This window comes from Pinus tabuliformis, chromosome 8 (assembly GCF_031772625.1).
Source record: "Pinus tabuliformis cultivar Carrire ecotype Pingquan chromosome 8, CPIR1, whole genome shotgun sequence".
In the NCBI taxonomy this organism is placed as follows: domain Eukaryota; kingdom Viridiplantae; phylum Streptophyta; class Pinopsida; order Pinales; family Pinaceae; genus Pinus; species Pinus tabuliformis.
Genome location: NC_142294.1, coordinates 2,061,989,845 through 2,062,016,188, shown reverse-complemented (window position 1 = coordinate 2,062,016,188; position 26,344 = coordinate 2,061,989,845).

The window sequence follows — 26,344 nt, the reverse complement described above, 5'->3', positions numbered from 1 at the left end:
CTACAAGTGGGTCCTCAAATTTTGCTTTCTTCACAAGATTCTTTGATGAAGACATGAAGCAAGAATTGTCCACCATGATGGATATGGTGAAAGAAATGTATGAGGATGGAAGGAAGAGTAACATGCTTAGAGAGCAGTTGAATTCCGTGGAGGAAGAGAAGCAGTTGCTTTCTGACAAATTGTAGGAAATGGCGAGACAACTTCATATTGCAAATATGAACATGAAAAGGATTCATGAGTTGGAGAGACAACTCTTTGTTGCCCAAGAAGCCTTGGTCAAGTATTAACTTGAAGAAGAGGTAAAACATTCCAATTTGTCTTCAAATTCCTCTAAGGATGCTTATATTGGTTCTTTTGAAAAACATACTAGAGGCATAGGTTCCAAGCTAATGTCCAATATGGGCTATGAAGGAAAAGGCTTGGGTAGACATGCACAAGGTATTGTTGAGCCAATAATGATTGAGGAAAAGCCTAAGTATTTGGGTCTTGGCTATGGACAAGCTTATGCAGAAAGTTCCAAGGCTACCATGAAGACCATTGAAACATCTCCAAGAAGGAGTTGCATTACAGAGTGTGAAGATTGTATTCAGGAGGAATGTAATAGCTTGAAACATCATTTGTAGGATGCAGGAGTTCAGAAGCACACACTTGAACCAGAGAGTTTGGGAGACTCTAACAATCTTGAAGAGATTGATGTGGTTCCAAAGGGAGCCACTTCTTCAGTTGCTTCACCTCTTCATGAATGCCATAAAGGTGAAAGAGAAAGGTATAAATCTGGTTCTGAACATTTTCCTTTTGATTGTGCAAAGCATGATAAAATTCCACATATGTATGGGAAAAGAATTGCTTGTTCCTTTTGTGGTTGGGATAACCATAATGTATCTAGATGTTGGAAGAGAATGGCCACATACATGAAGCAGAAGAAGGAAAAGAAGCAAGAAGCCAAAGGTCCATTGGATAAGGCAAATCATGTTGTCAATAGGGTGCACATGCAGTGCACTTACTGCCATAAGCAAGGACATATTACTGCAAAATGTTGGACTTTGAATCCAACAATGCTTCCACAAAAGCTGAAGAAAGTGGAAAGAGAAGATGGCAGAAATGGAAGTGAAGATTCCATGAATGATGTGTCTCAGAATGATTCACATGATGATGCTGATGTGCAGACAAAGGTAGTACCTTTGAAAGGGATTGGTAAGGAATGGTTAGAGTTCTTATCCGATTAAGATTGCATGTCTATTGATGCATCTACATTATATTTCATTTCAGCTTCGAAAGTACAGTGTGCTTAAGTGAAAGTTGAAGGATGAAATGCATGCATGAGCATGAGATGCATGAACACAGGGATGTTGATGATTTCCTTGTTTTTAAACATGTATGTGTAATTAACTTGTAGGTTTGATTGCTTTGACATGCATGTGATGCCATGTTTACTTGGAAGAAGTTAACTTGGTCTCCAAATGGACATAATGATGAAGAGTTTCATCTTTTGAAAAAGAGTCCTAATGGTCTTTTTCTACATGCTTGACTTGAAGGGTCATTTGTTTTAAAGGCATGTTTTGTGGGATTGTTATCTATTCCATCATTTGTATGCAGATGTAAGCCATGGAGGTGTTCACCAAATGTGAAAATCTGTTTCTTTTGTTGAAGCAGGAGTTTAAGCCATCCACTAGTTGTCTGTATTTCTGTTGTTGTTAACAGTTGTTGTTGACAGATTTTCAAACAAGTACAAATGAAAGTTTTGTGGAGCAGGTGTACTTCACATTTGCTTGAGCCACCTTGGATCAATGATCAAGGCAGAGAAGTTCAAACTACCTTCTATGACCATTTTAGCAAAAGTTCTACAGGAAGGCAAGGAGGAATACAGTTCTTCCCAAGGAGACCAGCCCATCTAAGAAGGGAAGTGGTCAGAAAATTTGGTTCAGAGGAACTATGCAAGGCAAGTGTAGGGAGGTTGAGAGAAGAGGGTGAGTCACTCTCATTTACTGTTCAGATCAGTATATAAGTCTTTTGGAGACCAAAAGTTCTTTAGTGGGAAGGCATGATCCAAAAATGGATCCTGGATAAACCTCTAAGTCTAAAAGACTTAGTATAAGAGGTAAAAGGTGCCAAATGGCACAAATCCTTTGTAAATTAGAGGAAAATGAAAGTTGTAGGATGCTCTAAAAAATAGCCTCATTACAGATATCTCTTCACTTTTAATCCAATGCAACTTGAATGGGTGAAAACGGACTTTAGATGAAGAAGTTATCGCAGGAAGAAGTTTCCCTTTATCCTTTGAAAAAGGAGAAAATTCCATTAAAAATGGCCTAAAAGGCTATTTGAGGAAATCACATCACATAAGAAAAAGAGGAGGACTTAAGGTCGAGCACAAGGGACCCCCGATCAGCGCTCTCCGATGATCGGATTGGTGGATCGGGTCGAAGGCAGGCATATGCACCCATAAGGCAAAGGCCCCGGGCCGATGTGATAGTGCGATTGCGATATCGGCGGATCGTTGCCGGCTATCCTAAAAGGGAAGGACTCCTGGGCCGTGCGACTTGTGACTACGATTTCCGATATCAGTGGATCAGCGATCAACAACCCCGATGCCGATAAAATAGTTGGACCTGATAACATTATAAACATTGTTGAATACTGTTTCAAGTCTGATATGAGCGGGATTTCACGTTTTTATGTATTTTCAAATATAAAGGGAAATCACAAAACAGGCAGGATTTTAGGAGGACCGAAGGTGGGAAGTGGCTTGGGCCAGGCTCCTCCCGATCTCATACAATGTCTGCCACATGTCCAGGTTGAGGAGAGAGAAAACCACCCTTATCGGGCAGTTAACCCCCATAAGAAAGAGCCGCCCAAAATGAACCACCACCGTTAGATCTAGATCTCCCAGATCAACGGTGGGGATGTGATAAGTGATTTAAAAGGGGATCCAAAGGGTTATAGGGGCGATTTAATGGATTTTCAAGTCCCAAAATCACGCTCAATAATGCATTTTTTAGGAATTCTCTGTGTAAATGGATTTTCCCAATTCTCAGGTTTTTGCTAGAGAAACGAGCATGATCCCTTGTAACAACTCCTAATCATCAGTCCACACTACAAGCAGGAATTTTGGCAAATGATGAGGCATTTTGAAAGCCAGAGAATCGTAGAGCCAGATGGCTAGTCGAATAGACAGACCAAAGAAGCCACAGAGCCGCAGGGGAATGATTGAACGCATGGAAATGACTAGGGAAGTCGAAAAGCTGGGAAAAGGCCTCAAAGGAGCCCAGAGAGCCCAATTGAGAGCGAGTGAAATGCTGAAAGTAGTGGCAAAGCCCAGAGAGTAGAGAGAGCCGAAGAGCTACTGCACAGAGCAGGTGAGGGAGCCTTTGGGGTCACTTGAAATTCAAGTGAAAATCCAGAGAGCTGAAGGTTGCAGAGGGCCAAGGAGCTAGAAATGAAGAGCCAAAGCCAAAGCCAGAGCTGAAGAGCTAGAGCCAGAGCCAAGAGCTAGAGCTATGAGCCAAAGCCAGAGCCGAAGAGCGAGAGTGAGAGCCAAGAGCCAGAAAGTTGAGAACTTCAAGAGCCAAGGGATAAAATGGTGTCTGAACCCACTATTTCTGTGTAAAGTAGTTGAGCCAAGAGCTTGTAAAAAGGACTTATACCATAATCCTAGAGAGCCTAGTCGAGTTTACTAGAGCTCAAGGACACGTAGCCCAAGAGTTTTGGGTGAACTCCAAATTAAATTGTTGTTCTGTGTGTTTTGTTTATTGCTGCATTAGTATTTATTGTATGTATTTACATATCAACATACACAACACATTTTAAAGCACATAAACAACCAACAATAAAAATAAGCATACACCTATAATTTCAAGCATATTATCATTTATGCATTGGTTAATCAATAAGACTTGGGAATATTTAAAGCTTTGGGAGTGGGAGAGGTTCTTGTAACTTAGACAAGAAGCCTAAGTGCCCCATTTTCAGATCACCTAGCAGCCAACTGCCATTTCCCTCTGGGAATTGCGTAGTTTTGGATGCCGAGCTCCCAGGCAGTTCCTCCCAAAACCTGCGCAATCTTTCCTTGCTGACCCTCCTTGGAGCTTAGCCTATTCCTCCAGAAAATTGTGCAAATTTGGCCTTCCATCCCCTACTTCCCACTCGTTCCGGAAACTGCGCAGATCCTGCCTACCTTGCCTTCCTATAGCCCATACTGTCCCTCCCAAAATTTGCGCAATTTTTCCTTCCAGCTGAGCCAAACCTCGCAGACAGTCACTGTCGACTTGGATTTCCCATCTCCATCACTCAGTGAGTCTTGCACAGTTTTCATTAGCAGTGCCTGGAGCCATCATCCCACTTCACAACCTTGCTTCCTCTCTTGGTCACCTGCATCTTAAATGATCATGTGTCATGGTAGACTAGGATGTTTTGGATTTGATGTCATCTCGTCATGAGTGGCTACAGGTATAGGTACAACAACAAACATGGTGCGACGATGAATGGGATGAATGAAGGGAGCACATGCAGAAGGTCAGGTTCACCAACGGACGAACGAGCGATGCATGAGAAGAGATGTTCTCGAGAATGGATGATCATGCAAATATGTGTTTATAGATGAACAAACAAGCAAACATGAAAGATGTGCTCATGGACAGATGAATGAACAAACATGCACCTTTCATGAATAGATGATCATGTCAAGCCTTCCAACATGAAAGCAAGGAACAACATGCCAAAGCTTCATCAAGCGAAACAAAGACCATTGAAGACCCCATGCACTTTTCCATGTAGAGGTGAAGCTGTGATACACCATGAAGACGTCCATCACCCAGCAACACCGTAGCTCTACATACACTCCAACAATAGTAAGAATGTACCAACACTATCATGTTGAAACATGTCATGAGTCATGTCGCCCACATCTCTTCTACGGGCTATGTTGTTAATCAATGTAATATAGCGTGGAAGTCCAAGAAACCCACTTGTTGTACAAAGAGTCTTGTAAAGTCGAAAATTCATGGAAGTCAAATAGTCATGAGGGTAGTCGAACAACCACAAGGGTCAGTTTCACTCTTCGCTATAAATACCCTCCTCATTTGTACACGAAAGGACTTTTCACCTCAGCTCCTCCCACATAGCCAAGAGAGTCTATAATCTTTTCTTTGAGAAGTAGTGGCTCCAGCACCCCACTCACGGGGTTAGTGATGTATGGTGTAATGATGTGTCTTGGAACATTCATTTAATTCATAAGCCTGCTAACAGGTCAGCATGTTTTCACACATGTATTGTAATTGTTGTAAGACTAATCTTGAACACTTGTAATGCATGTTGCTTTAAACTGTGTTGAACAGTTGAACTATTTCACTTGTTGTAATGTTGGAAATAATACTAAGAGGGGGGGTGAATTAGTATTATCAAATTCTTTTCAATATACCTTCCAGATTTATAATTTAATTTATTCTTTAGATGTTGACCATTAATTTGTATGTCAGTACCATATAATAATGAACAGGAACAAGATAAACAGACAATCACACCAGAGAACACCATATATAAGGTGGAAACCCAATGTGGGTGAAAACCACCTGCTGCAATATGTCTGTATCTTCTTTCAATTAGAAATTTCTTTTTACAATGATTCTGTACTGGTGCAGTCCTTTACCAGTACACAGGCTGCAACCTGCAGAGAGCTACAAACCTCTCTCGTTTTTCAGACTCTCTTGGAAGGGAGCTACAACCCCCTTTTCTCTAGTACTAGCTGAGCTACTAGTACGTAGGTGCTCACCTACTAAAGGCTTCAACCTTTTCTTTTCTTCCAGGGACCACGTTTCATAAATTTTTAGACTGGCTCCATGAACATCAAACAAACATCAAGTACATGTGCATCAACCAATCTCCTTTCCACAATCAACTACTAAATCAACCACTAGCTTCTCAGAATGCAATAACTAGAAAAACAATACCAGTAACCAGACAGCAATTCTGAACCCAGAACACTGCAGTAATAGACAAAAGCAACTAAAATAAGTTTCAAGAGAAAATTTCGCAACTTCTCCAATAGTAACATGTGGATGTTCGCACTTTCTCTGTCAGTGACCTGCACAGCTCCGCTCCTGCGCTGTCTATGGCCTGCACAACATCGCACTTGTACTGTCTCTGCGCTACGGACCTCCGCACTTACGGCATCTTCTGATCTGCGCACCTCCGCACCTGCGCTATCTCTGCTTTACGCACCTCCGCACTTGCGTTGTCTGTGCTTTGCGCACCTCCACACCTGCACTGTCAGCTGCTCCGCGTACCTCCGCACCTGCACTGTTGGCTGCTCCGCGCACCTCCGCACCTGGGGTGTCTTCTGATCTACGTACCTTCGCACCTGAACTGTTTCTGGCCTGCAGACCTCTGGATAAAGTCAGATTATCAGTCCTCAAATATACCCTCAACTGTTAGATTCACAGATCTAATCACGCGCCAATGAGATCACGACCCCTCAGTTGATCTGTCTTCTAATGCTCAAGTTCAACTATAACTCACCACCCAATTACCAGTATTTCAGATCTTGTTCGTATTAAGATATTCAGCACTTGTACCCAGCCAATTAATCTCCTTTCCTTTTTATAGCCAAGGCCTTACTTAAACCTTGGACTAAAAAAATTGAGAAACAATTTTAGGGACCCAAAACCTTGGATCAATATTTTAGATGCAAAACCACAGACCAAAACCATAGGATCAAAAGCGTCGGACTCAAAAACCATGGATCAACCATGAGAATTCCCACGTGCGTGCTTTTCTCTGCATGAAAGTGTGTGTACTTTAGGTCCGCACTTTTTGTTCGGAACACCTGCGACCATGTCCGCACTTTGTTAACAGCGAACCTGCGGACCCTGCCGAAGTCCGCATCTTTATGAACAGGAAGATGCGGATATCTCATTTTCTTCAATTTTGAACCTGTGATCTGTTATTTGCGTGAGTTTCCATCAAGGACAAAATTGATGTCATCAAGCCTGTGCCAGTCCTGTGTCATAATGCCAACAATCTCCCCCTTTGGACTTGATGGCAACCCAAAGTCAGTCATTCTCCCCCTTTGTCATCAAGGGAAAAGGGTTATGCTCCCCTTGAGTACATGCTGAAATCTCTGCTCTGCTGTGCTAACCATGCTCCCCCTGACTGTAGGCTAGATCTGCAAAACGATGTTCTTCAAAAAAAAAAAAGAACCATGACTTATACATCGTAAAAGACCTTCCTATCACCAAAAAACTCTATATATACATCCATCACCCAACCAAGTGGGGATCATCCACCCAACCAAGTGGGTATACATCAGAAATTTACATATGACAACCAAGTACATTATATCATTCATCCCAGGTATAGAGGGGAAACCAAAATAGGCCGTTAAATGACCTTGACAAAAGAAATATATAAGACATAGAGACAAAACATTAGTAGCATTATTCAGATCAACATCCATGTTCTCCTTCTGTACATGCTCCTCCAAGATCTTCTACAATAATACCAACAATGCATTATTAGAAGAATATATGCTCCCCCTAAACCTGTGCTAGTTGGTCTCTGACCAATCCATAAACCAACGAATGTACGCATATACCCCATATGAAACTCACGTACAACCAACAATCTCTGAAACAAACAAGATTCAACAGCAAGATGATGCATCAACTACCCCCAGCTTTTGTCTGAGGTATTCAAAGGTCTCCCTGGGCAGTGGTTTGGTGAGTATATCAGCAACTTGTTCCTTAGAGGGAACATACTCCAACTTGACCTTTTGTTCAAGCACTTCTTCCCAAAGAAAATTATATTTGATAGGTATATGCTTGGTCTTTGAATGCATGACTGGGTTCTTTGAAATGTTGATTGCACTTGTATTATCACATAGGATGGAGATAGGTGGAGTACAAGTGATTTGAAAATCCTACAAAGTTTTCATCATCCAAAGAAGTTGTGTGCAACAAGATGCAGCAGCCACATACTCTGCTTCAGCTGTAGATAATGCTATTGAACTTGTTTCTTGCTGAACCAAGATACTAATCTGGAACCCATAAAGAATGCACCACCACTAGTGCTTTTTCTGTCATCCACGCTTCCGGCCCAATCTGCATCTGTATAAGCGTGAAGTGTTAGATCTGTATCTCTAGGATACCATATGCCATAGTTTTGAGTTCCTTGAAGATACTTGAAGATTCTCTTAACTACCTGAAGATGAGTTTCCTTTGGATTTTCCTGAAATCTTCCAACTATTCCCACTGCATGCATGATGTTTGGTCGGGTACCTGTCAAATAAAGCAAACTTCAAATCATGGATCTATAGGTTGGTTGATGCACTGTTGCTGATTCATCATTTGCATTGAAGCTGCATCCTGTAACCATAGGGGTACATACTGGTTTCGAATCTTCCATGCCATATTTCTTCAAGATCTTCTTGAGATACTTGGTTTGAGATAAAAAAATACTGCCTTCATTTTGTTGGATTTGTAAACCAAGAAAATATGTCAGCTCTCCAAGCAAGGACATCTCGAATTCTTTCTGCATCACTAATGCAAAATTTTGACTCATAGCTTCTTCATTGCTGCCAAAGATGATATCATTAACATACACAACAAGTATTAGCAATTTGTCATTTTCAATTTTTATATAAAGATTGCTATCTGTTGATCCTTTTGAAAAACCTTGTTGATGAAGGTATTTATCCAGACGATAATACCAAGCCCTCAAAGCCTGTTTAAGACCATAGAGAGCCTTCTTGAGTTTGCATACAAGATTTGGATCATTTCCAAGGATGAACCCATCTGGTTGCTCGATATACACTTCGTCTTCTAAATCTCCATTCAGAAAGGCAGATTTCACATCCATTTGAAATACTTTGAACTTCTGAAAGATGGAGAGAGCAAGGAACATTCTGATGGCCTCAAGTCTAGAAATGGGAGAAAAAGTTTCTTCAAAGTCTATTCCTTCTTGTTGAGCATACCATTTACAAACGAGCCTGGCCTTGTTTCTAATCACTTCCCCATTTTCATTCAACTTGTTTTTGAAGATCCATTTTGTCCCTATGACATTCTTATCTTTTGGTCTAGGAACCAACTCCCAAGTGTTATTCTTTTCGATCTGCTCAAGTTCTTCATCCATTGCCTTGACCCATGTTGTGGGGAAAAATGCCTATGCAGGACGATCCTATCCACCTAAGGTGTGACAGCGCCTTAGCAACAAACGAATACAACTATTATGATTTCTTCCTTTATGAAATGTGAAAGAGGGGAGATCGGCAGACTTACCGTTGTCTTCCGGTTGTCCCTCGATCTAGATCCTCTTCTCTTTGTGTGTCCACAGCTACTCGTCTCCTCGCTTGCTCAAGAGAACATCTACTTGAATCCCACGAGGTCACAAGAGAACAGCTACCTGTGACAAGAGAACAGCTACTTGCGACAAGAGAAGAACACAATGCAAAGGCAAATATACATATTCATAAATGATTCAGGATTAGAAGTAAATCAAATACACTACTACAATCATACAAAATACACCAGCATATAGGAAAGAATCAAGATAGCTTTATTGATAAGTAACAGGGTTCAGGAAGAGATACAACCCATGGGGCTCCAATCCAGCATCTCCTTCCCAGCAGAATGGAATTCCTTCTTCAGCTCCCTTCAAAGCATTAAGCACCCAATGTTTCCAGCCACAAACCAACAGCAATTCTTTGCAATCACAAAATTCCAGCCTCCCAGATCCCATGGAGGAGAGATCCATATATAGATGTTTGGAGAGAGGATGAGTCAGCTTGAGATCTGACTAGTGTCCTCTCCCTCTCTTAGTTCTTGAGTCCACTTGGAGGTTCTTGCTTCCACTTGGAGATTTGGAACCTCTTACCCATCACCAGTCGAATTCCCTGATCCAAGTGTCATTTTGGAAGCTTCCTGGGCATTGACACCTTGAGGAATGACTTTGCCACTTGTCCAAACTCGCTCAGCGCAGGTAGCCTTTGTTGGAGTTGACATTCAATGCAGGTAGACAGTGGAGCAGTTGACATTCAGCGCAGATGCTCAGTGGAGCAGTTGACATGATCCTGAATTGGCTTGTTTTTGAGTGTTTTCAGGTGGAGAACTTCTGTGAATTGCTGTGGTTAGTTGGCCTTGTTCCTCTAGGGGTAGGAACAACATGTTTAGGGACTTTGGATCCCTTAGATTATGGACATTTCATGCTCAATGCCGTAAGGCACAAAAATGTCTATAACAGTTGCCCCCTAAAGTATGAGGTCTTTTATCGTGTGAAATGCTTTATCCAGGAGGGTCTGAAGTTCATCCATCTGCCGGGAGGAGACCTGTAATAAAATACAATATAATACATTATGATTCATACTGCTTTCATGATCTAGCTGAGGCGGGCATTCCCATGCTCAGCTTTATAAATTCATTTTTTGTACATAGAACAGACGATCGTCTGATGGTAGACTGATAATTTCGGCGAAATTATCATCCTTTGAGTAGGATGATCATCTGCTGCAATGATGTACATGTCAAATGTCTTTATCTTTCCTGAATATATATCGCAGCCCGGATGGATGAAACTAGATCCGGGGTCTTCAAACTCGTTCGATCTTCACTCTAAGTACAAGTCGATCCATGTGAGTATTGCACTGAAGTCGAACATGGAAAGACATCGCTTGATTACCGGTCAATGATGTAAACCGTTAACAAGCGCGAGAGGAATCACCGATAATGATAATGACCCTCAAGGTACTGCAGTACAATTCACGTGGTGTGAATAAAGGACTTGGCGTCGAACACCACGCAAAATCTTCTGGTCGAAGGTCATTGATGTATACCTATCGCCGGAAGTGAGAAACTTGCCATTGAGGCATGCAAGCTTCAAAGTACTGAAGGGGGTGTTCCTAGATCAACTTCTTGGATAATGAGCTGATGTCGACAAGAAGCGATCCGTCACAGGAGGGCCTTGATGAATCCCACATCAGTGACACGGAACAGAGCTAATGATTTTAATGGAGGTGAAAACGATCTGTGACATATGATTCAGGGTGGCGGTCATGGATGGATGAAGGATAATGTATGGCAGTGGATGGGACCCGGTTGACTCTTTCTGAACGACTTCTCTTGAACATATGGCGACACTGATACGATGGATCAGTAGCATTACCCCAAATATGGATGGTATGGCGAGACCATGGTGATGTGACCAGTGAATGAAACAACCCAACCCGAATGTGGTATGGAGGAAAAGTGTCATGTTCAAGAGCGACCTGCTACCATCAAAGTTTTCTTGATTTTTCCCAATTTTTCCCCAGTCATTGCTGACCAGTACCTCTTTATTTTTGTCAAGCTTGAGGAGGATAACATATGCTTGTTCTATAACCTGCCCTTCGGGCAAGCCCATCGCTATGTTTTAGCGAGCCTAGCGATAGGGAAACTCGTTCTCGTCTAAAGACAAGTTTGTCGCTATTTAATAATTTTAACGAGTCTAACGACAAGGATAACTTGGTCCTTTTCATTTTTAGAGAGTCTGAAAAGGTACGTAAAGTTAACTCCAAAATTCCTTTTTCGTTATCTAATCCCTTAAGTCCGAAAAAGTATAAAACAATACAGAAGGGATGAGTTTTCGATATCTTTAACGAGCCGAAAAAAACAAGCGCTCGATCTTTTTGTGCAATAATCCCTCAGGTCCAAAAAGATTAAAATCTAGAGGAGGGATAGCACTTCCTGTCCTTTAACGAGCTAGAAGGCCAAGACTCAGAAATCTTTTCATATTTTACGAGTCAATTGAAAAGAGCTTAAAGAAGACTCGTCTTTTGAGGAACGAGTGATAAACAGGGGTAGCAACTGATTCCAGGTACAGGTTGGAATTTTCCAATCATGACAGTGTCACAAGGATGGCTAGGTGAAATCACTCTTCGCAGCTGTTCCTCAAAATGGGTAAACAATCATATGGAGGTGAACGATCGGCCAAATGAAAAGTGGAGGTGGCAGGTGCAAACACGACCAAGGCTTTAACGACTGATAAATTTACGATCACTATGGTTATTTACCGGGATAGGTTCATTTTTTAGATAAAAATGAGCTTAAACACTGGAGGAAACTCTGCTCACTGCTTTTATTTATTTTTTAACGAGCATGAAGACCGCGTTAAAACTGCTCGGATCTTGCGTTTATTTTTTAACGAGCATGAACTTTATGCTAAAACTGCTCGATTACCCAGTCATAAGATAAGAGTGTCTCATGAAAGATCCCATTTTTTATAGAGCTTGCGCCTTACCAAAGCTATGCTCCCTCTCCTTTCTTTATGCAAGTTAGGAAACGACTAACCCAAAAAAGAGATAAATAACCGCTCTTTGCTTGCACTCCAAAAGGTTTGCATGCCCCCAGGTATAAAACAGAGTTTCAAGGTTACCTCTACTTACCCTCCGCCAAAACATTTGTTTTAATCGAGAGAGGCTTACCTCTTTCAGGTTACCCAAAGATTGTCTCGTTAATCTTTCAAACAAAACACTTCCTCGGCAATGTCTACCGAAATAGACAAGGGTGAGTGACTGTTGTCAAACACGTAACTTTGACAAAAGAATCTTATTCTAGAACAACCCCTCTTCCAAATAACGGACGGGGTACGGACTAGTCATATTCTCCCGCGGAAACCTACCTTATACCCAAAGTTTCCCTGCCGAAGCAGGTCAGGATGCATGCCCCCTGGGTTCCGGTCATATCTTCCCGGATTACTCATGCTCATCAAGAGGACGGACCATGGGTTGAGACACTTCTTGCGTGTATAGACCATTTAGGGATGGTACATGACTATTTGCGATGTGTGATCCGGGAAATGAAAGTTGGTCTACGAGCTCGACCATTCTTCCTTCATGTGGAAAACATTACTCTAAAGAGTGAGGAGACTACAGCTCCCATGCAATATATATAGTCTCGTCCAAGGAGTAGGTTATAATCCAAGGGTCCTTGAACGACCATCACGTTCATTTGAACGGTCTTCCCTTTCAATGTTACAGGCACATTGGGGAGGATCCCTAAAGGTCGACTGGTTCCTTTATCAAAACCTGATAGATTTCTCATCTCAGGTAAGAGTGCTGGCGAACCAAGCGCTCTCCAAGCAATAGAGGAAAGGATACTCACAGATGCCCCCTCATCAATGATAGTGTCAGCCATTACCATTCTGTATATTTGACAAATAATTCTGAATGGTATACTGGCAGGCAACCGGGGTCTGCCTAGTTGGTTCCAATCAAAGGACACAACCAGGTTGCTTGGTGGTGGGACTGAATATACGGCCGGATAGCGCTCTGATGAACTTCCTTCCTGCGATAAAGGAATGGTGGCATTGCCCCCTTGATCATCAGAGTCAGTGCTGATGAAGAGAATCTGGACGGTGTCGTCTTGATTCTCCTCTGTGATGGTGTCATTCGAAGATGGAGCCTCTGAAGGAAAAACCGGGTCAACTGCCGTATCAACCTTTTGACTTTCATCAGGCATGGATCCAGACGGTTCATCTTCAATGACAGGTGCTTCGGCTGACCACCTGGGCGGGTCAGCCGGGTTCTCAACTAGTGAGGGACTTGGCAGGAGTCTTTGATATCCAGGAGGGAGATGCGCTCGTAAAATCGGGCGATCTTCCAGAACTCTTTTTGCCTCGTCTAAGAAGGGACAACGGTGGATGGCGTGATCGCCTTCACACAGTCTGCAGGGAAATTTAGCTCTCCCGCTCTGTTCTGGAGCTTCACTCCCACTAGTTGACGGTGAGTAGTCGACATGGCTATCAGAGGTCGACGCTACCGAATTGTGCAAATGGGGGCACAAGTCTCTTAGTATCCGCGGGATACAGGGACAATCTCTATGGAAGTGGTCTCCCCTGCATATGACGCATGGCGATTTAGGCCTTACGAGTGCGGTGTGTGGATTTTTGTTAGATGACACTTGTTTGCCCCCAGTCGCCTTAGGCTCCTTCTTCTTCTTCTCTTTCTTCTTCTTCTCCTTCTTCTCCTTAGGAACCTAGTTTTTAATTCGACCAGTTCCGTCAAGCGAAGAGGAAGATGAAGTTGAAGGCTGGGAGGAAACTCTTGTCTGATCTAACTGTTGACTCGACTGTTCAGGAATGGTGGTATTCTGAATGACATTGGTTGAAAAGAGCCAAACTGGTAGGCCAATTGTTAGTCCTGGAAGCGACAATGTGGCCATGTGGGGTGCACTAACATCTCCCCAAGAGGAGAAGGGACTAGGATTTCCACCCAAGGGAACTCCTTGGTTGGTGTGCTCCATCTTTTCAACCTAAAGATCAACGCAGGATTAAAGGGTGATTGTTCCGTTTAAAATAAATTTTTAACGACGCTTTAGACACAACTTTCTTTTTCAGTTTTAAAGAGTCCAGAAAAAGCTAAAGATGACTCTAGTCTCCTTCGATGTTTTAACGAGCCCGAAGTGACAAATGCTCGGATGGAATTTTTCTGTTATAGAGTCTGAAAAAGGCCAAAAGGAACTGCTCTGGAGATCTAGGCAGAGGGTGTGCCAAACTTTTCGCAAAACCACAGAATACTTTTTACAGTACGGGTGGTCGATCTTCGTGAATGTTGTGTTCACTGCATTGCGATTAGTAGGGCGGCCGACACGGCTTCCTAAGGATAAAAGATATATGCCTATAGGGGTCTCCCAATATATACGCGACGGTACGTGGGAGCACAATCCGTATTAGCGCTACCGTCTCTCAGGATGAATCACCCACCTTCTTCGAGATCGACAGTCACTATGCTTAACGACGCCAGAACATGTCTCTAGCCTAGACCTCTATGTTGTGCGTTATGTTACAAAGTGTTGTTAGGTTCATTTAGTTTATTTTAGGTTGATCTTTTTAAAGTTTGCCTTTCAAGGTTCACCACGAGATGTATGATACAAATTCCTAAATGCAGTCTAAGATGATAAGCAAGCTTTATTATCTTTCAACTTTAAAAATCCTAGCTACTGAGGGAAAAGAATAACACTATCTTTTCTCAAAGAGCAATAATCACACTCTAATGCACTTTCCCTGAATCCAACATGCAAACTATCAAATGCAAAATGCACAATGCAGGTGTTTGTTTTCCACTTTCTTAGTATAAATGCCTACAAAGAAAGCTTTTTGCACAACTTTGAATTTGCTTTTAAAATGATCAATACAAACAAGCTCACTCTTTCAAAAACAACAAGGGTAGAAGAGATTACAATCACTTTGCTACTTTCGAAATAAAGACTTGTTTTGACACTTAAAAGACACAAATTCAAACCACTAAGCAAAAGTAAATCTATAATCAATCTGCAAACAGCCAATGAACTCTCTTCTAAGACCACAATCAATCAGATCTGAATCAAAGGCTACAGGATGACTACTTTACTCATGCAAAGGAAGACTGTAAATGATGCCACAAACACATAAAAACATTCACAATCTTTTTGTACAAAAAAGAGGCGGAATCTAAGCAAAGAAAAGGCTTATCAGACTGGTACCTATGCTGGTTAAAGGCTGCAAAAAACAGAGATCAAAACAGGGCAACAGAGGACAAAGAACCCCAGCTGCACAAGGCCACACTGGTTCAGCACAGGTCTAACACTGTCAGTTTGACATTCAGCGCAGGTAGCCCCTTCGGGACCTGCATTGAAATGCAGACTGCCTTCACAGTGTCTGCGCTGAAAGGAGAAACTCTCATTTCCCTTGGGTTCTGGGTCATAAAATGCTCAAAAATCAACTGTTTCAGGCCAAATCAGCAACACAAGCAAGGTATAAACAGAGGGATGCTTTGAGAGGGTACTAAAGACTATCACAAGGATCATCAAATCATTTTTGGATCTAGTTTAGATCATAGACAAGTCCAACAACTGGATCAAAGCAGCAACTTTTACTTTGCATCCGGGAAAGATGCAGTTCAATAGTTGTTGTCAAGTCTATGAAGTAAACAAATGACGGAAACACAAATGAAATGAATAAACAAGTTCTTCCCCAGCGGAGTCGCCAATTTGTTGTGGGGAAAAATGACTATGCAGGACGATTCTATCCACCTAAGGTGTGACAGCGCCTTAGCAACAAACGAATACAGCTATTATGATTTCTTCCTTTATGAAATGTGAAAGAGGGGAGATCGACAGACTTACCGTTGTCTTCCGGTTGTCCCTCGATCTAGATCCTCTTCTCTTTGTGTGTCCACAGCTACTCGTCTCCTCGCTTGCTCAAGAGAACAGCTACTTGAATCCCACGAGGTCACAAGAGAACAGCTACCTGTGACAAGAGAACAGCTACTTGCGACAAGAGAAGAACACAATGCAAAGGCAAATATACATATTCATAAATGATTCAGGATTAGAAGTAAATCAAATACACTACTGCAATCATACAAAATACACCAGCATATAGGAAAGAATCAAGATAGCTTTATTGATAAGTAACAGGGTTCAGGAAGAGATACAACCCATGGGGCTCCAATCCAGCATCTCCTTCCCAGCAGAATGGAATTCCTTCTTCAGCTCCCTTCAAAGCATTAAGCACCCAATGTTTCCAGCCACAAACCAACAACAATTCTTTGCAATCACAAAATTCCAGCCTCCCAGATCCCATGGAGGAGAGATCCATATATAGATGTTTGGAGAGAGGATGAGTCAGCTTAAGATCTGACTAGTGTCCTCTCCCTCTCTTAGTTCTTGAGTCCACTAGGAGGTTCTTGCTTCCACTTGGAGATTTGGAACCTCTTACTCATCACCAGTCGAATTCCCTGATCCAAGTGTCATTTTGGAAGCTTCTTGGGCATTGACACCTTGAGGAATGACTCTGCCACTTGTCCAAACTCGCTCAGCGCAGGTAGCCTTTGTTGGAGTTGACATTCAACGCAGGTAGACAGTGGAGTAGTTGACATTCAGCGCAGATGCTCAGTGGAGCAGTTGACATGATCCAGAATTGGCTTGTTTTTTAGTGTTTTCAGGTGGAGAACTTCTGTGAATTGTTGTGGTTAGTTGGCCTTGTTCCTCTAGGGGTAGGAACAACATGTTTAGGGACTTTGGATCCCTTGGATTATGGACATTTCATGCTCAATGCTGTAAGGCACAAAAATGTCTATAACAACCCAGCATTCAACTTTGCATGCCTCTTTTACATTTTGTGGTTCAGTGGAGGAGAACAATGCCAAATAGCTTGAGGCTTCTGCAATTCCTCTTCTTGTTTGTATAACTGCCTCTTTCTGCCCCAAAATTTGAGATTCTGGATGATTCTTCTAAACGTATCTGGATGGAGTCTTCTCTTCTATCCTTATCTGTTCCTCTGGTGCCTCTTGAGCTTCTTCTTCATCATAAGTCTGATTTGATGTTGAAGGATAGTCCTCATCATCTTCGAAATGTTCCGAATTTACTTTCCTAGGAATGTTTCCTTCTTCATCAACCACTACATCAATGTTGTCAACAATTCTTCCAAGTCTTTTATTGTAACACTTATATGCTTTGCTGTGGGGAGAATAACCAAGGAGAATGCCTTCATTTGCTCTAAGTTCAAACTTGCCAAGATTTTCATCATTATTTTTAATATAACATTCGCTTCCAAAATTTTTGAAGTGTTTTACTGTAGGAGTCTTACCACACCAGAGTTCGTGAGGAGTCTGAGTGCTGTTTACCCGGACATTTGTCTTGTTGAGAATAACAACTGCAGCAAATGCAGCTTCGCCCCAGAAATTTGTGGGAGTTCCAGACTCGTCCATCATAGCATGAGCCATTTGTTGAACTGTTCTGTTCATCCTTTCCACTACTCCATTTTGCTGAGGAGTCCTTGCAGTAGAGAATTCTCTTCTTATTCCATGTTCTTCACAAAAATAAAAAAATTCATTTGAGGTAAACTCCCCACCTCTAACAAACCTGAGGCATTTAATTTTGTGATCTGATTCATTTTCAACCAAGGCTTTAAAAGATTTGAATTTTTCGAAGGCTTCGTCTTTGTGCTTCATAAGTCCTATCCAACACATCCTGGAAAAGTCGTCAATGAATAATATAAAGTATTCTTCACCTCGAGGTGACCTTTTCCTAGATGGACCACATACATCAGTATGGACAAGCTCAAGTGGCCTGCTAGCTGATCCTTCCTTCTTAGGAAAGTTAGTTCTGGTTTGCTTACCAAACTGACATGATTTGCATATTGTATTGTCTAGAATTCTGATATCTAGAAGACCACGAATTGCCTGGTATTTGCATGCTTTCCTTATCTGTGAGAAGCTTAGATGCCACAATCTCCGATGCCATAGCCAGTGTTCATCATTCTTTCTCAGGTAGCATTATTGTTGTCCTTCTTTGAATATGTATAAATTATTTGGAGTTCTTATGCCTTTGATCACTGTTTTTCTTGTATCAAGATCACGAACACTACATCCATTTGATCGAAATATTACTTCAGTTCCTTGATTGCATATCTGACTGACACTCAATAGATTATGCTTTAAGCCATCAACATACATAACATTTCCATCTTTGACCTTTTCTTTCAACTGAACAGAACCTTTACCTTTTATGAGCGCAGGGGTGTCATTTCCAAGTGAGACCTTCTTCTCCTTCTCTAAGGCACTATGTGGCTGAAGTTTTTCTTTATCACCTGTCATATGTTTCGAACATCCACTGTCGATGTACCATTTATTTTCTTGCCCTTCCGCATATAAGGCTATACCACATCTTTTTGGTTGCGGTTCTTTCATTCTCCATGTTTTGGCATTTGAGGCTTGTTCCTTTGTCTGCCAAAACCTGCTCCTGCATTCAGAATCTTCATGACCGAAGTTGTTACAAATAGAACATTCAATTTCATTTTCAAGGGCAGAAAAGTTATTGTAAGTCCTTTTCGTGATCCCAGTCATACTTCTTTGTTTTTGAGCTCCTCTAGTCATGATTGTCTTATAGGCAACACATTGAGCTACTTTGTGACCAAAGTTATGACAAGAGAAACATTGGCCATTGAAGAAACTCCTGCAATTATCAAATCTACCAACCAAACGATTGTAGTTTCTATTGACATCCATTCTTGAGTCAAATTGAGAAGGTTTTACCTGTGGCTGGTTGTAGCTTTTGTTCATCCTTACAGTGGATTTCCCCTGATTTACCTGGTAGTCTTTGTTCATTCTTGAGGTAAATTTTCCATGATTTACCTGGTGATTTCCATTGGGCCTTTTCTCACTCCTTCTTGCTGCATCAAGATAATTTTTGGAGGTGGATGGTTTCTGCGCTTGAGATGCTTTTTCATTATATCCCAGACCTGTCTTGATTAGAGGAGAACGCTGCACATTGATAATCTCATCTAGAGTTTCAGATCCTTTAACAAATCTAAGATTAAGAGCTTTTGTTTTCTCAATCTCTTTTCTAAGACCCACAATTTCACATTCTAACTTTTCATGATGTTTTTCCCTTTCAGCCAGTTGGAATTGCAGAGTATCAATAATCATATTTTTCTCTTCTAAACAAATTTTGAGTTTAGAAATCTCTTCATACAGACCTTCTTCATCTATAGCATCCATGAAATCATCATCTTCAAAGGCCATTAAAAGTCTATAATTATTACCTTGTTCATCTTCATCACTATTTGAAAGTCCATCACTGTCTTCATGAGTGTAATAGTTTTTCTTATTTACATTCTGTTTCTTGTTCCATCTAACAGGTTCCTTACCTTTTTCAAGCTTATCCTTATGAGGACACTTGGCAGCATAGTGACCTACTCTTCCAAAAGTAAAGCATTTGAAAGGTAACTTACCTCTAAATCTTCCAGCACCCCGTTGAAGGTTCTTGACAAAATTTGTTTCTTCCTCTTCTTTTGACATATGTCTTGACTAATAATAATCTCCTTTGCCTGAAGCCTTGAATGCAGCTTCTCTCCTGTCTGATGGTCCTCCTTTCCTCATTTCATAAGCAGTTAGAATTCCGTGCAGTTGTGACATGGTAAGGTTCTGTAGATTTTGTTTTTCTTCTATTGCAGAAACCTTTGATTTAAACTTAGAGGATAAATATCTAAGAACCTTTTCAACCACAACAACCTCTTTTATTTCTTCACCCAAGTTTTTCATACAATTAACAATCTCATCTATACGTAGGAAATAGTTAGCGATACTTTCATCATTGTGCATTCTGAGATTTTCATACTGAATTCTGAGGGTTTGAAGTTTTGCTCGTTTTACTTGTTCATCTCCTTCATAGCTCAGAACGATCTTATCCAATATTTCTTTTGCAGTTTTATACTGCATAACCTTGATGAATTCTGATTGAGATAGACATCCTAATAGAGTATTGACAACCTTTGCATTTGTTTCAAACTGCTTCTTACCAGTTGGATCTGTAGGAGTTGCTGATGGAAAAGTGTACCTTGTATCTATGATATCCCAGACTTCTGTACCAAGAGATTGAAGATAGGCTATGACTCTTACCTTCCAATAGACGAAGTTGGTCCCATCAAAAATTGGTGGCCTAATCGATGCTTCTCTCTCGTAGTTGCTCATGATGATAGATCTTCCTTCAAGCGATCAAGCTTCTTTTGAAGGACCTGCTTTGATGCCAATTGTTGGAAATAATACTGAGAGGGGGGGTGAATCAGTATTATCAAATTCTTTTCAATATACCTTCCATATTTATAATTTAATTTATTCTTCAGATGTTGACCATTAATTTGTATTTCAGTACCATATAATAATGAACAGGAACAAGATAAACACACAGTCACACCAAAGAACACCAGATATAAGGTGGAAACCCAATGTGGGTGAAAACCACCTGCTGCAGTATGTCTCTATCTTCTTTCAATTAGAAACTTCTTTTTACAATGATTTTGTACTGGTGCAGTCCTTTACCAGTACGCAGGCTGCAACCTGTAGAGAGCTACAACCCTCTCTCGTTTTCCAGACTCTCCTGGAAGGGAGCTACAACCCCCTTTGCTCTTGTACTAGCTGAGCTACTAGTACGTAGGTGCTCACCTACTGAAGGCTTCAACCTTCTCTTTTCTTCCAGGGACCACGTTTCATAAATTTTCAGACTGGATCCATGAAGATCAAACAAACATCAAGTACATGTGCATCAACCAATCTCCTTTCCACAATCAACTACTAAATCAACCACTAGCTTCTCAGAATGCAATAACCAGAAAAACAATACCAGTAAACAGACACCAATTCTGAACCCAGAACATTGCAGTAATAGACAAAAGTAGCTAAAATAAGTTTCAAGAGAAAGGTCTGCAACTTCTCTAATAGTAACCTGCGGATGTCCGCACTTTCTCTGTCAGTGGCCTGGGCAGCTCCGCTCCTGCGCTGTTTATGGCCTGCGCAGTGTCGCACTTGTACTGTCTCTACGCTGCCGACATCCGCACTTACAACGTCTTCTGATCTACGCACCTCCGCACCTGCGCTGTCTGTGCTTTGCGCACCTCTGCACTTGCACTGTTGGCTACTCCGCGCACCTCCGCACCTGCACTGTCAGCTACTCCGCGCACCTCCACACCTAGGGCAACTTCTGATCTGCGTACCTTCACACCTGAATTGTTTTTGGCCCGTGAACCTCTGGATAAAGACAGTTTATCAGTCCTCAGATATACCCTTGACTGTCAAATTCACAGATTTGATCACGCGCCAAAGAGATCACGACCCCTTAGTTGATCTGTCTTCTAATGCTCAGGTTCAACTATAACTCACCACCCGATTACCAGTATTTCAGATCTTGTTCGTCTTAAGATATTCAACACTTGTACCCAGCCAATTGATCTCCTTTCCTTTTTATAGCCAAGGCCTTACTTAAACCATGGACTAAAACCATTGAGAAACAATACTAGGGACCCAAAACCTTGGATCAATATTTTAGATGCAAAACCATAGACGAAAACCATAGGATCAAAAGCGTCGAACTAAAAAACCATGGATCAACCATAAGAATTCCCATGTGCGCGCTTTTCTCTGCATGAAAGTGTGTGTACTTTAGGTCCACACTTTTTGTTCGAAACACCTGCGACCATGTTCGCACTTTGTTAACAGCGAACCTGCGGACCCTGCCGAAGTCTGCATCTTTATGAACAGGAAACTGCGGATATCTCATTTTCTTCAATTTTGAACCTGTGATCTGTTATTTGCATGAGTTGCCATCAAGGACAACACTGATGTCATCGAGCCTGTGCCAGTCCTGTGTCATAATGCCAACATGTAATGCATAATATGTTAATGGAAATGTGTTGTATATGTTGTTAACGTTGTCTTGCCTGTGGTAGCTATCTCCCTGGACATCAGACAGACCTTTTGCATCAAGCTTGTTGTAACAACTATTTCACTCATTCAGACTCATTCATTGAGTGTTGTGTGTGTTATCTTACCTTGTGTGTTGTGACTTTTGTATCTGTGTGGACTGCTCCTCCGGAAGTTGTGCATGTCCTGTTGTGTTCTGTGTTCCTAGCTGAGTTGGGACTTCATCCCAACCAACTTGGGACTCACTCTCACCCTCTCTCCTTATAGTGAAAGACCCATTGAAACAAGTAAACTAGCATTCACCAGGCATGCGAACCTCACTTCTCGAAGGCAATGCAAACCACTCTCTTGTGCTGACAAGCAAGAGTTGATGCAAATCCTTAAGACAATGGAAATCGGGCCATCATACCCGATGGGACTCCCACACCAAACAGTGTGAGGTCTAGTTGGGACTTCATACCAGGGTGATCCCCTAAATGTTGGTGGATCCAGCACCATCAACACCTTCAAAGTCCTTTACATGATATCATAACTATTTTTATTGATTCTAATAACTTTTAAAGATCAATTAATAAATACAAACCATGGTATTTAAAAATAGGTAGTGTAAGAAGATCCTAATCCTTCAATCCCTTGCATTTGTAAACCTTTAGATTATGTTACCAGAGATAACTGGTTTTCCCTAGTATGTCGCAATTTATTGGCCCACTAAGAAATATCTTACATTTTTACCAAAACTAAGGGGGGTCATTACAAGTTGGAAAATTCCCCTTTTATTGCACTTGATTAGTGATTGACTGGCTTTGCACTCTCCGAGGTTTGGCATGATGTCTAAGTAACATGATTCTTTGAAATTTCCTCCATCATTTATGGATCATGGCATCATTAATGGGATGCGTTTGTCATATATCCTTGATATATGTATGTCATTATGTTTATTATTCAATGCCCATTGGTCTTCATAAGAACTCAAGGCATGCAAATTTCATAACTAGTGACATATCCTATAGAGGGGATCTCATACCCCTCCCAATGCCATGACTTGACATGTTTTTCTTTCACCTTCCAAAATTTTCACTTTGATTGAGTGATTTTCCACATCTATTTTAATTGTCATGCTTTTCCTAATAAGTTTCAATGAATTAATATGTTGTGCTTTATTTTGATTGATTCTGACTTGTGATTTGAAAGATTAGATTTCTTAATTATTTTATTTAATTACTTTTACCTTATTTATAAATAAGTTAGGTCTTCAATTTAACTAATTACCATTTAATAAAAAAATTTAATTATTAAATTATATATTTTAACTAATTATTAAAGTAAACCCCTTCTTAAATTATTTCATTTATATAATTATATATTTATATATAGGTATGGTCATTACTATCTTCCTTGAAATAATCAATTTGACTATCCCTAAGTCAAAGCTAGCCATTAATCTAGATAGTTGTTGGAGGCCCTGCTCAGACTATTTAACACACTAAGCTGGATCTGTTGGATCTGTTTCTTCAACTTGTCGTGACGATGAGCCACACTTGCTGGGTCGAAATGCGTCGACAAAAGTCTTTCTATATGTGATTTACGCCGAAGCTCTTCTTATAACTATTATGGATCACATAAGTCTCAATTCAACAATAAATTTCTTAACTTCCAAATCTTTTCTAGTAAATTTCCCAACCTCTCGTTAACTTAACCCCTCATATTAACTTAGCCCCTACGTGGCATCACTCTCGCGCTCCTATCGTTAACTTAACCCCTCATATTAACTTAGCCCCTACGTGGCATCACTCTCGCGCTCCTAGGAGTATATCACTTTAATAATGTACAAATATTAACAATTTTATATTATGTATATAAGCTAATATATATATATACATCCTATTCATTTATTGGAAATAATTTACATATGTTATAACCCACATGATGTATTATAAACATATACGTACATATATGTATGTAAATATAATGCTAGTAAAGTTATTTTACTTTTTAATTTTTATTCATATATTGTGTTCTAACTTAACCCCTCTTATTAACTTAGCCCCTACGTGGCATCACTCTCGCGCTCCTATGAGTATATCACTTTAATAATGTACAAATATTAACAATTTTATATTATGTATATAAGCTACTATATATATACATCCTATTCATTTATTGGAAATAATTTACATATGTTATAACCCACATGATGTATTATAAACATATACGTACATATATGTATGTAAATATAATGTTAGTAAAGTTATTTTACTTTTTAATTTTTATTCATATATTGTGGTCTTATATAAATATTAAACACATTATAAATATTTCAAATATGGTAAAAAATTGTATATTCCATATACTAAATAATTTAATATGTATTATAATAAATATGTATATAAAACATACATAAAATATAAGGAGCCTACCTCACTCTAAGTCCCTTCACGTGAAGTATCAAGTTATGCATTGAATAACTTGTACTATACATTGTAACTCAAGGCTTACACATTGTTTTTGTGTTACATATGAGAATTCTAGAATTATCTATTAAATATATTAAAATTATATGGAAGTGATCTTACAAAAGGGAAAAATCTGCAGTCAGAAGACTATAAGAACAAGGTGGCTGCACAGCAGCAAGTCCCTGCCGAGCCAGTGAACTTTACCAATGGAATTAAGGCCGAGAGGAGCATCGAAATCAATCCGAGCCATGGAGTCAAGATGCTTCTGCATCTGCTTATCAAATTCCGTGCAGGCTGACAAATCTCAGCTCAGAAGCATACACCATTTGGTATACATGCAGGTTGTCGTTCAGCATGAGCGATACTCCTGCAATTGCTTGCAATATTAGTCACTGCTTTTTTTAAAATTGCAGCCTCTCTTTTTGAGTTTGAGAGCTAGACACAGAATCTTCAATGCTAGAAGCCAATCCATATAAGTTCATTTAATGGCTTTAATTTCACGTGTCAATAGTGGAGAGCATGAAAAATAGAAAACCATTGTTTTAATTCAGCTTCATGTACTCCAGTTTAAGTAAAATCTAAATGAGTCATTATTATTGAGCTTTCCAATGTAATTTTTTACGTGATTTATAACACTAAAAAATCAAAACTTTTGTTCTCTTCATAGCAATAAAAAGAGACAAGTTTGCATAAGAGTCTCGAGAACAACAATGTGAGCGCAGATAGCGTAAGACTCGTTGAGAACAGCGTTTCATACGTGTGTGCATTCACAACAAAAAAGCACTGACTCACTACAGAAATTGTAGCGAAGTGAAGCAGCTGTGAGACAAAGGTTGCTGCGAACTCTGCGTTGATTTTTTTTTGAAGATTAACGTTGTCTAGGAATCAAACCATACCATACTAATGCGGTACAGCGAGACGACAAAAGCGTTAGTCACCTTTAGTTAGACCAATTTCGGCTTAACAGTGCGCTCCATGGAGCACTAACGTTGAACTACTGGTCGAGAAAAGAGTTCTATTGGAAAAGTAAAACTTCCCGAAAGGGAGTCGTTGGTATGTTACTTCACGGGTCTGTATGTTATGAATCTTTTTAAACACATGATTTAAAAGAAAGGAAGGTTGCCTTGTAATATTTTAAAAGGGAGTAAACCCATTTTTAAGGAAAAGGGATTTTAAAGAATTACGAAAACGATTTAAAAACAAATATTGTTAAAGAGGTTGTGGAATCTTTTAATAAGGGATATTTTGAAGTTTATTTAAAAACGCGTAGAAATTTTCTTCCACAGCCACCATTCTATTGGAAAAGTAAAACTTCACGAAAGGGAGTCGTTGGTATGTTACTTCAAGTAAAGTATGTTTGTCTGTTTATAATATTTAAGGAACTAAAAAAACACTGAATAGACACTAAAACCTCTTGAATGTGAAAGAATTTATTTGAACGAAAAATACTTCTGTTGATTTATTCGTTTAGTAACTTGATTGTTTACATGTCAATCTCCATGTTAAGTTAATGAACCTGAAATCAGAGCGTTGCATACGATTCCAACGGTCGAGTGTTTCCAACAACAGGTGTTGGAAGGAGAGGCACAGTGCCCATGCAAAGAACGAAGGCTTCTCTTAACTGAGTGTTTCCAACGACAGGTGTTGGAAGGAGAGGCACAGTGTCCATGCAGAGAACGAAGGCTTCTCTTTT